This window comes from Bombus huntii, chromosome 14 (assembly GCF_024542735.1).
Source record: "Bombus huntii isolate Logan2020A chromosome 14, iyBomHunt1.1, whole genome shotgun sequence".
Classification (NCBI taxonomy): domain Eukaryota; kingdom Metazoa; phylum Arthropoda; class Insecta; order Hymenoptera; family Apidae; genus Bombus; species Bombus huntii.
In genome coordinates, this window is record NC_066251.1 from 8,928,691 (window position 1) to 8,941,593 (window position 12,903).

The following is a 12,903-nucleotide window of genomic DNA, read 5'->3' on the forward strand; positions in this document are numbered from 1 at the left end:
GTTCGATTAGCAAGCTCCCTTCAGGTTTTGTCTCAATTTTCTGAGAGCTCTTAAGGGTTTTGCATGGTTTTGTGTAAAACCATCGCCCTTCAATACCGATAACCGATATTCTTGAATAAAAAGCAAACGACGAATCATCATTACGAAGCCCTGCCCCGATTATGTCTTTCCCCCAGGCCCTTTGTTTCTTTTTTGTCTATTTGCCCGGCTGATAATGTTTCGAGAGCTCTCCTTAATTAATTAAGGTTATTTCGTGAAATCGACATCAGTCGAGCTTCAAGCAGAGAAAAGATGGTGAATTCCGCTTTAAAAAAGGTTCCTCGGGGGTTCCTTCAATCGACATATTCAACACTCCTCTTTCTCTCTCTCTGATACACACACACACACACACACGCACACACACGCGCGCGCGCACACACACATATTTTATCTGGATCCGTGGGATATAATCCAGAATAAATTGCCTCTTAAATTCGAGTCCCTTGCGAGGTTCGAAATGAAGTATGTTTATAATATTCTACCACTTAAAGCGTACAAGATGTATAAAATAAATTAATCAAAATCGGGATTACATAGAATTTGTGATACACTATTACCACTATACATATATCATATGACAATTATCAAGAAAATTGGCTTGTTACTGTGTATGATATATTTTATCAGTCCACTTTATTATGGTTTTCAACTGGAGAGACAAATTACTCGCGTTAGGGTATTTGACTTGTTCTTTCTTTCGATCGTTTCTTCTTTGCCTCTATAAATCTATTATCAACGGTACATCGATGAAGTTTCGCGATACTCGTCGGTCAGAGCGAATAAAGAAAATTAATATGAAAGAGAGAAGGCAATTATTAAATAACAACTAAAGGCAAATTTCGAGATACAAATCTGTAGACTTGAATCGAGTATTTCGGAAAGTTTCGCGTGTCTAACAAATTTCGTTACATCTTCAGCGAATGAGGATTCACGGTTGCTCGCTGAACTAAATCTGCTTTCCCTTGTAATTTGAGATACACGCCCTCGCAACATTTCCACGCTGCGACTAACTCTTCGCCTCTGAGGAATTTCGGATGATGCTCTCTGTCAGAGAAACGCCGCTTAAGGTCAGGCAGGAATGTACTTTTCAACAACGAACTACATTCAAACTTTGAAATATGAGTAGCTAACTTCCTTCAAGGAAATTATGTCAGTTACCTTGATCGGGAGGAACTCGGTTATATGTTTATTAGACGCGTCGCCAACTTATATTTCATGAATCTAGAATGATAGATAGCGATGATGAAAACTTGACCTAAAAGTGGTAAAGACTAAGGTTAAAACTTGCCTGCGGTAATACCACGGTACTTTTGTATGTATTTATACGTACTATGTTTGTATGTATTGCAAATTCCATAAGAGATTCTTATATTGTTGATCGTTGAATTATATTATTGATTGTTGAAAAAGCAAGTAAACATTAAAAGATACACTGGAATCGAATTGATAAGATTAATTCTGAAAAAGATAAATGTCGAGCCATGTATTCTTATTGCGACTGAAAATGGTTAAATCTGCGTTTAAAAAGTTAAAAATAAGATTAACAGTTAAGAAGAGTCAGAGAAAAATTTTCTCACTAAAATAAATTTTACGCGCATACGTCAGTAAGAGATGACCTTATTTCCAGCAAGAAGGGATAAATATTCCTGTTTAAAGAATTATGCAGCGGGCTGTGTCAAGATATTATGCATACAGTATCGTAAATAATATTCAAAGTTATCCAAGTAACTTTGCCAAGTATCACGACTTTTGTATACTTTTACATCCCTTGGAAGTAGGCGATAGGAAAGTTCGAGCAAGAGTAGCATAGCACGCACATTTGATGATAGGTGATTTTGTAAATAATATGCAAACGAAGTAATATAACACCGGAGATGAACCTATGAGACGTTTGAAATTCTAGCTGTGATAAAACAAAAGTATTAAAGGGGTTAAATTATGGTTGTTTCCGTGTTTAAACGGTCGATAACGCTATTATGTCCGTTTATTAAACACCTCGCACGTTCTCATATATTCTTGTAATGACCGTGATTACGATTATGGGATTATAAGGTGGATTTTCCCACGACGCTATTATACGACAAGCTGGGAGAAAGACGGGAAATCATGTTAAATCTTAGAAATGGAAAAGCATTTTATAAAAATATCCTTCTGATTTACATCGATTCCAAAGTTAAAAATTATCTTTGGGAGCACAATAAAATCTTATTTAAATAAATAATTTTACTTAGAATTTAATAATAAGTACCAGAACAATATATAATATTTAATATCTATAATATTAGATCCTCAAAAAATTATTGAATTTGGGACGTTGATTTCTCATGAAAAGTCCGCACGATAGAAAGTTAAGGGAAAGTCCTGTTACCACGATAATTATCTACCAATCTGGAAAACCATGAAACCACTGAAAGAAAGCGATGGTCTGATCGAAATCAGAGTATCAAACGGCGAGTCAATCGTAGTCGTTTGCTCAAAATGATTAAACTTGAAACCAAATCTGGCTGATATCGTAAATTTCACGGACATAAATTACGCAAAAGCTCTTGGCGAATCGCCATGAAAACGCGAATCACAGACAACTCGTGTAAACCATACTTATTCGACCATCAAATTCTGCAAAGTATCTCGTAAATTAGCAACAAGACGACCGGTCAATTAAGTGCGAAGCTCGATCCAGGACCGTTAAGAAACTCCGATCAAACCGGAATTCCAGTAATCTCGTGTTCCCTCGTAAAATGATCCACGATCCACGAAACGACGTAATTTTCTGCTTGCAGAAACGTCTATAGACGTTTCAAGTTACCAAGATTCACGCCTTAAAACGGATTAAACTTTCTCTTTCCATGATCCCAAAAGTTGTAATTGTTTTGGCTATATAATATTCTTTAAATCAACTTTAATGTTCGCTTTACCTCGTTGATATAGGCCTAAAAAACATTTTTGACGATCTGGACGATCGTGGCTATCACTCGACTTGATAGGAAATCGATTGTATATCCTGGAAAAAGTACAAGCATCGAGATAAAATAAGGTGCGCACTGGAAAGTATCGCGTATTCGATAGAATAGAAACAGTTTAAATAATCTCTAAGCTAATAAAATTCATCGTGCGTTGTTCTACATTATCTAAAGCAATAAATACAAGCAGAAGTATATAGAGATAGCATTTAACAACGAGAACTCCTAAATCAGGGCATAATGAAGCGTATAGACAAGCATTAAGTGAATTTACTTGAAAACAAAACCTCCTATAAAATAATTTTATTCCATAACTTCAAGCTATTAATTGTACCATTAATTACAGAATATCGTCCGAATATCGAATTCGTGGGACGTTTCGTAAATCGTCATCGTTGTATGGAGAATGATAAAACAAACCCATGAAATGGACAGCGAGATTTATTTTCATTTAACGGATAATACGTATTTATGGATAATGCGTACACGCTTAAGGTCTTTGCCTAAGAAACCATTACCGATTTCTGGATTATTGTTAAGAGTATCCTGGGATGGTACACAGATCAATATATCCAGCATTGGCGAGGATTAAAACTATGAACTGAATTGGATCAAGTCGGAGGGTTAACAGCGACAGTTCACGTAATTGGAAGTCTCTAAAGCGACCAATTGGCTGGTAAGCCAAGTAAATTGCACGAAGAACAATGGTTTTGTGGCTTACCTGCTAACTAGAAGGCAATATATTTCAGAGAAACAAGGTGATTCGAGGGTGGCAGCAGATTGATAGGGAAAAAAGCGTTGGGATATAACACCGGTGTATTGTTTTATATTGTTATATTCCATTTTCGCGAATTCTGTTGTAATATGTTTCGTATTCGTTTCGATTAATCTCACGTTGAACGGAGATAGCAATGGAAGATCTCAGCGTTTGAATAGCTTCAATTGTAAAAAATCTTAAAACGCAAGTATATATATAATCGAACGTACACTTGTGGTAATGGCAATTTCCACGATTGTCGTATGGCTACATAGTTAGAATTATGAAGTAGTACGTATTAATCACAAAATTGCAGATAAAGTATTATTCTACTTGTAAACAACCTCTACATATTTCCAAACGTCAAGATGTTTACACGGATTGCATATTTTTCATACAACAAGTGGAAAGATGGTAACCAGGTCAAATAGAATATAAATTACACAAAAATTGAGTAACTCAACACAAACCGTTGCGAAACACCTACACCACAATACCAGCCCGTGATATTAATCATTCAATTATGCTTTTATTTAGCGCAACTTAGTCGTATGGTACTTAATTTCAACAGCTTTGCCACCCTTTTCAATTTCCGTAATGAAGGTTCTATGGTAAGCGTGCTTTTATACATTATGTTCGTTCGCAGAATTCATTCGGTGTATCGTTCGCTGATTTTACCGAACACAGTCAAGATCAGGAATCTTCTCCTATCTTCAATCGGAGAATAGATAGAACAATTCTCGAAACGGTGTCCTAGGACGCTAGCTATCCATTCACGTAACGGAAATCCTTTTAAACGTAAAGCTCGCTGTTTCTCTTTGAGAATCGGTACGCAATTTGTACGTCGTTGAAATAACATTACTTTATATGAAACACGTTGGAATTTTCATTTATATTTGATTATGCGTTAATTTTCTCAGCGATACGGAACATAATTCGGAAAAGCATTTTCGAATCGTATTTTAACAAATATTCTTCGCGAAAGCTTTATATCGCAGCGATTTCATTCGCTATTATGTATGTACGTAGAAGTAATTTTCGAGCAATTCTGTTTGCAAGATTTGCAATTTGACGCTAATGAAAAGGGACACAAGATATATTATCGATAATGTGGAAATTACATTCGTCGGATAATTTTGCGACACGCGAAAAATTTATCGTTTGTAATCGGTCGGTATTCAGCACCCGATCCGATTGGATGGTTGTAAATTTGCTCGGTAGAATTCTGTAATTTTGTTTGCACGTCGATTTCCCGGATACGATGTCTTTGAGGAATCGGATGGCTGAAAAAGAAAAAAAGAAAAAAGAAAAACAAGTAAAACGCGACAAAGTTGTATATTCAGCTTTAAGAGCTCGAGTGTCGCCAGACTCGTTTCAAAGATGCACCGTGTGTAACGTGAGTTGAGTGTGCTTTATCGTACAGGTAAACCTGGATCTATAGGAGCAACAGGTAAAATACTGAGAAATTTAAGTCGATAATAGAATTCGATACGTTCGCTGCCAATGATATTTTACTTTGAGAGAAGTTCACGGGGCTGTTAGGTCAAATCAATATACCGTAAAATTCACGACAACTGTAAAAAACCGCATAATATAAGTACTCTTTATCATTTTTTTGCTCTTCCTTTTCGATTTTTTACAAAAAGAGAAATTCTCTACAATCGAGTTAGAGCTTAAAGTGAGTAGCAGAACTTTTAGAGAGAGAAAATAAAAATTATTGAATTACTGTCGTAGGTAGAGTGTTAACTTGGTCCTTCATATTTTGGTTAGTGACATTTCTTTAAAGAGTTTTCGCATGCTTTTTTCGAATTTCGAATCGAACGTCGATCGAACGTCAGCGAGATTCTCCAGAGACTAACTTCCTTTTTATGAATCGACTCGGGCAAGAAGCAAATCGAATTGATTTCTTGATCGAAGTAATTTGACCTTTTCACCCTGCCTTATCACCTTCTCGATACGAGATTGAACTATTCCGGGGTTTCACGGGTCAATTGAAGAGTCGATCGCGCTTGTCTATTTCTCCTTCAGTTTTCCTTCTTGCGACGATTTTCCTTCGATTTATTCTGTCTTCATCAACCACCGTCAGACGAAAGTCTCAACAGATTGATCTAGCAAGATCTTCGCCGCTACACGGGATGGAAAATTTCTTCCACAAACGGAGTCTTTCCTCATCCACGTATCTCTTTTTCGTTGCTCTTCTTTATCGTTAATATTCCATGCGTTCGTATCTATCGGAGCACGAAATGAATTTCGAAAATGGTATGCAGAGTGCATAAAGATTATAATTGAAAGCAGGAATTGCAAATGATGAAATGTATAAATCTAAATAAATCACGCTGAAAACATTAAAAAGAAAATTGGTTCCCATTTGATTACTGGAATTATTCAACATTCGATACGGATAAATCTAAATGATCACCGACTTTTGAATGGAAGTTATTTCGATTGAAGGACAGATGAGCGGTGTAAATATTCGAAACTATTCCTATCAGCGGAACAAAAAGGCGAAGAGTATATCGAAAAGCAGATAGCTCAGTTACGACGAGCAGCCGGATAGAAATGAAGCGTCGAGGGAAATTTCCAAGCGTCAACCAAGCTTCCTAAAATTTTTCAAGCTCGATACTTTTCGTAACCGAGAAAAAATTTGCACGATTATGCCTTCTTATGTACCGACAGAGATAGGAAGAAATTAGTAACTGTCCTTGCTGGTTTAGAATCAACGGTTCATATTACTTCTTTCTTTTTGCTTTTTTTTAACCGTCCGCTTTTATCTTCGTTCTATTTTCGCAGCCCGTATTTTGTCCTAGCAATTTTCCGGCATTCGGTGCACCCTTATCACGTTCCCTTTAAATGTTCCTCATTTTGGAGCAACGCTATTTTCAGGAATTGCCATGGATCTCGTTCCAGAGTGTTAATACGTGGCTAGATTCTTATTAGAAAATCTGATCTACAAACCTGATTCGTTTGACGAACCTAGTTACATTCCTCGCAAATTGTGCAGGATTTTGGTATCCTGATATTATCGACTTAAAGTGAGTACATATAAATACTGTTATTCTTCTAAATTAATTTCCGAATTCCGATATTGGCAGCTTCCACGAATCGCACGAATGTTTTAAGATTCAAGCAATTCCTGAATAATCAAGTAAAACAAGAAAAAATTCTTTAGCACAGGGAGATTCTGATTATTTCCTGGATAATTAAAGCAACACAAAGCTTTGTGCAAGTATATATTAACGGTAACGCCGTTATATGTCGCAATGGACTGGTTCTAAGAGACAATCTAATATAAAACGCCATTATCGGCTGCTTACCTATGTTGAGTAGGACAAGCAACGTTTCGTAACGAATTCATAACAAGGACATGTCTGGAGTTTCACTTCTTTAGATGTCTGATCGATTCACAATCATAATTATAAATATTTTTACACAGCCAAGATCTTGGAGAGCAGGAAGACTTCGAAGATAGACGAAATACTGAAACGTTGAAGCTTGAAGAGAAAATTCTCGATAATATTTATTTCCCTGTGCTCTCATTTAAATTTGACACTTTATGCAGCTGGGACCATATTTTACTGCTAGTACCGGCTTATTGCTCAAGACATATAGATCTGCAAGTTTTTATGAGCTCGAACAGCTGCGAAATAATTTCCACCGATATCTTCCGAAGCAATAAAATTCGTCCATTCTATTTCCCACGTTTCATCGGTCCATTCCGTTTCTTCTTCCGACGCGCGATATATTTCTAACAGTCTAACGCCCTACAAAGGAACAGATATTCGCGTATAAGAGCTCGTCACGTAATAAGAATTTCAATGTACTCGTGCTTGGTCCTTTTTATTGGCGCATCTTTGATCCTACGAGGAAAATACCGCGGTTCGTGCGCACCTCTTGAAACAACCTTCAATCCGTTCTTCATCGCTTTCTTCCATAATACATGACGACATGAATACATTCCTTCCTGTATCTCTTTGAATGTTAGCAAATCGGTGAATTTATGGAGAAAAGTTTGACGTATGATTGCTGTTCTACGTTAGTACGTAGCGAGCGTATATCAAGCCACAAGGAAATATCTGCCTAAGCGTTCAGGAAAGGTTATTTTGTCAGACTGATTCACGAATGTACAAATAGTATTTTTTTTACAAATGCAATTATTCCAATCATTCTGGGAATTCCAACATTTAAGAAGAAGAATATTCGATTTTTCCAAGGTATTTATTCATCTAAGAATGTCTAAGATTCTCGAATAAATGTAAAATATCACGAGTTTGCACAAAAATTTATGTAAAGAGTTTATACAGCTGATACGTATTCTTCCCTTGCTAAAGTATGTATTCCTGGAAAAGAATGTTTCGCGAACGTCGTTCCTCGAATTTTAATAATACCCCTTATATCGAGTTTTGAGAAGCTGCGTTATATACAGTAAATCCTGTTATGAAGTAGGTATATGTTCGTTTAGAGAGTGCGTGATTTACGCGATAATAGAGGCAAATTTTTTTCAAGAAGGAATATTATTCTTGGTTATATAAATGCACACACCTTCTCTATACCGATGATAACCATATTATTCGAATGCTTTGCACGCGAAGTATTACATACTTCTTAACTAGCATATATACATATATACATATATATCGCACGTAATATCACAACTACAACTAATACTTGAGAACATTAACTACTCAATTAATTCCCTCTGTTGAAAGATAATGAACACGAAGTGTCATAAAATAATGAATATTTCATTTCAAACGACGTAATAATTCATGGCAGCGCTCCAATCCTCGCGAAAGGGGCCGTACATCTCCAAGGAATCAATATCTATCACCATGTACCAATATCAATAATATCGTAATCAATCCTTTCAATTTTATCATCGTTAATAACTATTATTCGTCACGATCCTTTTCATGCGTTGAATCATCCGAATTTATTGTTCTTTCTGCATGTTACGATCCATTTGACGGAATTAAACACAAATTCTATAGGTTCTTAGATTATAATCTGACTTGTAACGAGACGAACGGTGCCGTTATCATTGGACACTTTGCCTTGGCAACAACCTGTGTCGTGAATTTATGGGATATCGACGAGCCGGCTTTCATCGGGATCGTAAACCTGACCCTTTATGGCGACATTATACCAGACCGAAATGGTTGTACTTCCATTGGAAATGACGTCTCGTGCTACCAAAATGAAAGGAGAAACCGGGATGCTTTCAAATCCTGCCGCCAATTCAACCGTTGAAACGACGCGAAATTTTTTTGAACAAGTTACCTCTTCTTTCTTCTGCGATGACTTGAAGAAGTTACGCCATTCTCCCGTTCTGAAATCTCTGGAAATCCGAGATTCCAACTTTCTACCATCATTGCGGTTCGGTTGAATGGCTCAGCGAATACTCAGGCGAATCGAATGTCCAGAGGGGAATCAAAATTCTCGTGAATACTCAATGGGTGATCTTAATCAATGCTTTAAGAACAATACTTGCTTTTAAATTTACGGGAAACAGATATGTCTCCGTGTTGTGTTCGTTGGCGAGGAACAAGGACGATTTTGTTCGAGAGCGAATCGATAATCAGAGGGGAATAGAAATTGGTTCCAGGAGAATACAACGAGCTAACGTACAATCAATGTTAAGGAGAATACATTTGCCTTTTGGGACTTATGTTTCCGTACAGTGTTTGCTGGGAGAAACTTCTATTCGAAGGTAAATTGATTTAGAGAGGAATGTAAATTTGCTTTAACGTGAAATAGGGATGGTCTAAGTCAATGTTAAAAATAAGTTTAATGTTATATCTTAGCCAAAAAATGCTGATTGTAGAGTCTATATCGACTAAATTGCAGTCCTCGATTATTTCATCGAATATAAGAAAGTAGAATTGTGTGATGATTCTCTTAAAACTGCTCGCGGGAGAGTAGGAAATTTGTATCCTTTGCGCTACAAAGTTGCAAAACGGGTGAAAAAAGAAAAAGTTGAAAACCGTGCATTAGGTCGGTAACGAATTATGAATTAATCTTAAACTCGAAGGTAAGCCATTGAACTGAATTCACAGTGCGATAATGAGGTCGGTTCAATTATATCTAATAGCGTCGAAAGTGCTGTACCAGTGCCTCTCGTTTGTTTTAGCTTGCATTGGTGAACGAGTCTACTACGGTTCTTTCGCGCATGCCGTTTCTCGTTCGCGTTTCTTTCGCTCGATCATTGATCGGAGAAATCAGATTCTGAATCGAATTGGAGCAATCGTTCGACTGAAGAAATAATTTTTCTCGAAACGAATGTGCGACTAAGAAGTATCATCGTTAAAAATAAAAATGAAGAAACGACATATTACCGATAATTATCGATTTATTTGCGAAGATAAGGGTAACCTAATTCTCTTGGTAAATATATTGTTGTATAGCTCTTATTAAGAATGGAATTAGCGAGGAATAAAAGTAGATTCAATTAGAAGGAAGAAAGTGATATACTACTTTAAATCTCTCGTAATAAAGTCGCGGAGATTAACCAAAAGGGGACGAATTAAAAAATATTCCTTTGTTTGCAACATCGATGTGTTCATTAAAGCGATAATACAGATAAACAGAGGCGTACGATTAATGATAATTTGTCTGCATTCGAAATTGATAACGCTTATATCATGCCCTTGATCAAGGAGTCGCATGCAAGCATGAATGGTCAAATACTATGCACGTGCTCGAAATGCGTTACATTAAAATGAGCTGCTCATACCGATTGATCTGATGGGATATTTGATTGATGAAGATGGTATGCTTATCTATTCCGGAGTAATTGACTATTCTAGTTCTAAACAACACAGTTTAACGCCACAATTTAACAGTTTAACAATACAGTAATCGCTGGCAGCATAAAAGAAAAATTATCATTCGGAGTTCTTTAAGGACACGTGTTTTCGAAAGTTTTAGAACAGACTGAAAATATGTTGTTATCAGGAACAACATTTGAAGAAATATTATTGTTTCCTTATAACTATACGGCATTGTTCAGTTAGAACTGAATAAATTATCGTTGAAAATATTATCTTGCCGGTATAATACCGGAAAATAAATATTAATGATAATTTTTATTCCTGCCACTTTTGTGCAGTTATTACTAACATTTTATCTACGGAGATACCAATGGTCTATGACTCCACAAAAATGCATCATTGCATAATTTATCGCTCGTGAATTAAACAAATAAGGTCGATATTTGTATCAATTATAGTATGTTTTCCGATAACGGTATTATCAAGAAATGTACAGTGTTTCACAACAAAATACTTTTTCCAAGAACAGATTTGCGATACATAAAATAACGAGAACTTGAATACAAATTTTTCAAATATATCATAATATTAATTTTCCTTTTACAGCTACAAATCGCACAAAAAATTTCTCAGTATTTACTTTTCGTGTTCCTAACGAGCATAAACGAAATCGTGTATCTGTTTTGCATCATCATACGGTACAAATACAGGTGTCCAACAACGATCATCGCGGCTTTTCAAAACCACGAGCAGTGCGTACAAAGCGTACTTTCGCGAGAAATTATTGTAATCTTATCGATCTCATTAGCACTAGCCTACTCATACTGTTCCCGCTTATCTCGTCATTTTTTGTTGTTTTCCCATACAGTTTAATGTCGGCAAAAAGCCGAGCATAATGATACTCGTGGATGCGTGAAACGATTGCGTAAAAAAGATAACCAAGTATGCTGCTCCTAACGAACGTGCATTTACGGGATTGGAATGGATGCCAACCTTGCATCGACGTAGCATGCAATAAATAAATCGTAAATTAACTCGTTCTAAAGAAAACTGGAATCTATTAAATTCATTCATCAAATTTCTGAAAGAGGAAACTTATCTTGAAACGGAGTTCTATTTTTGTTGAACTACGATCGTAAGAATAGATTACGAGAAATTGATTTTATCGAGTCGATATTTATTTTCACCTTACGATTGATTTGACAAAGAAATGCACGTTAGAAAGAAAATTCTTTTTAATTTATAAATCTGTGTTAAATTCCAGAACTGTCATGTTTGAAATTTTTGTAAGTTCCAACAACTCAAGAAAATTTTTGGAACAATAAATCCATTTAATTTTCAGAATATTTCCGGAATATAAACACGTGCGGATTTATTAGTAACAAATTTGCAAATCGCTACGTTTACCTTAATAAAAAGAAAAAAAAGAATACGAAAATATATGAATGCAAGGATGATGCACATGGTGTGTGTTCATAGCAATCGACACAAGTGCTGACCATATTCTATTACTTCCCACATCATTATAAAACATAGTATCTCGATGATATCAGAATTTCTGTTTTTATCGCCAATCAGGCTCGTGCACGTACGTAAAAATAGATTAACAAAGTTTATCTGTGGTTTCAGTGCTTTCCCTGCTGAGTCCACGAATAAGATAGTGATAATTCGTACTAATGCAAAGTGAAGTTGTTTAGATATGAATTTTCAGCGGTACTACGCGTTGGAACTTTTGTTCGTTCTAAAAAGACTAGAAAAAATGGAAATTTGCATCGTTCTTGTATAATAATTGCAAAGCGAATATTATCGTTTGTAATTAAACCAGCATGTACGAGCATGCAATATATACTAACCGTATCCAGTAAAACTATATTTGTGTTTATTTTACTTTAAATTCTACGTTCGACAAAATTTTTCTAAGAAACGATTTAATAGCATTGTATTTTATGCACTGCGATATGAACTAGTGTATTTATGGGGTAGATAGATGATTTATTGGCAATGTATTGCAATTCAATGACTGCCCCTGTCTATTCTTTTGTATCGTATACTATTGTAGATGTTAAAGGATTTCCATTCGTGAGTAAGAAAAATTCACATCGATAGACAGCCGAAATATTTTTCAAGTAAGGTGAAAGGAAAGTACCACTCGTAAATATAGAAACAGTCGGCATTACAAACTGATGTAAACATATTATTGTGTTAAATACGCTTTCAAGTATTATCGTTGTATTTACGGGACGTTGACTTTGTTCGTTTCTCTTTGTTTAAACCCAGTATTGATACGATTCAAGTGAAATTAAAATGGAATATCTATATATATATTTCTTTTAATAAAAGAGGAACGGGACTTTACGTTTCGTATCGATAATTGATTGCG

At 35.8% G+C, this 12,903-nt stretch overlaps 1 protein-coding gene across 6 annotated transcripts in view; it reads right to left on the reverse strand.

Moving 5' to 3' along the window:
- Positions 1-12,903, reverse strand: part of LOC126873059 (trehalase) — an 87,515-nt gene that overhangs the window by 19,668 nt on the left and 54,944 nt on the right. The window lies entirely within an intron of this gene.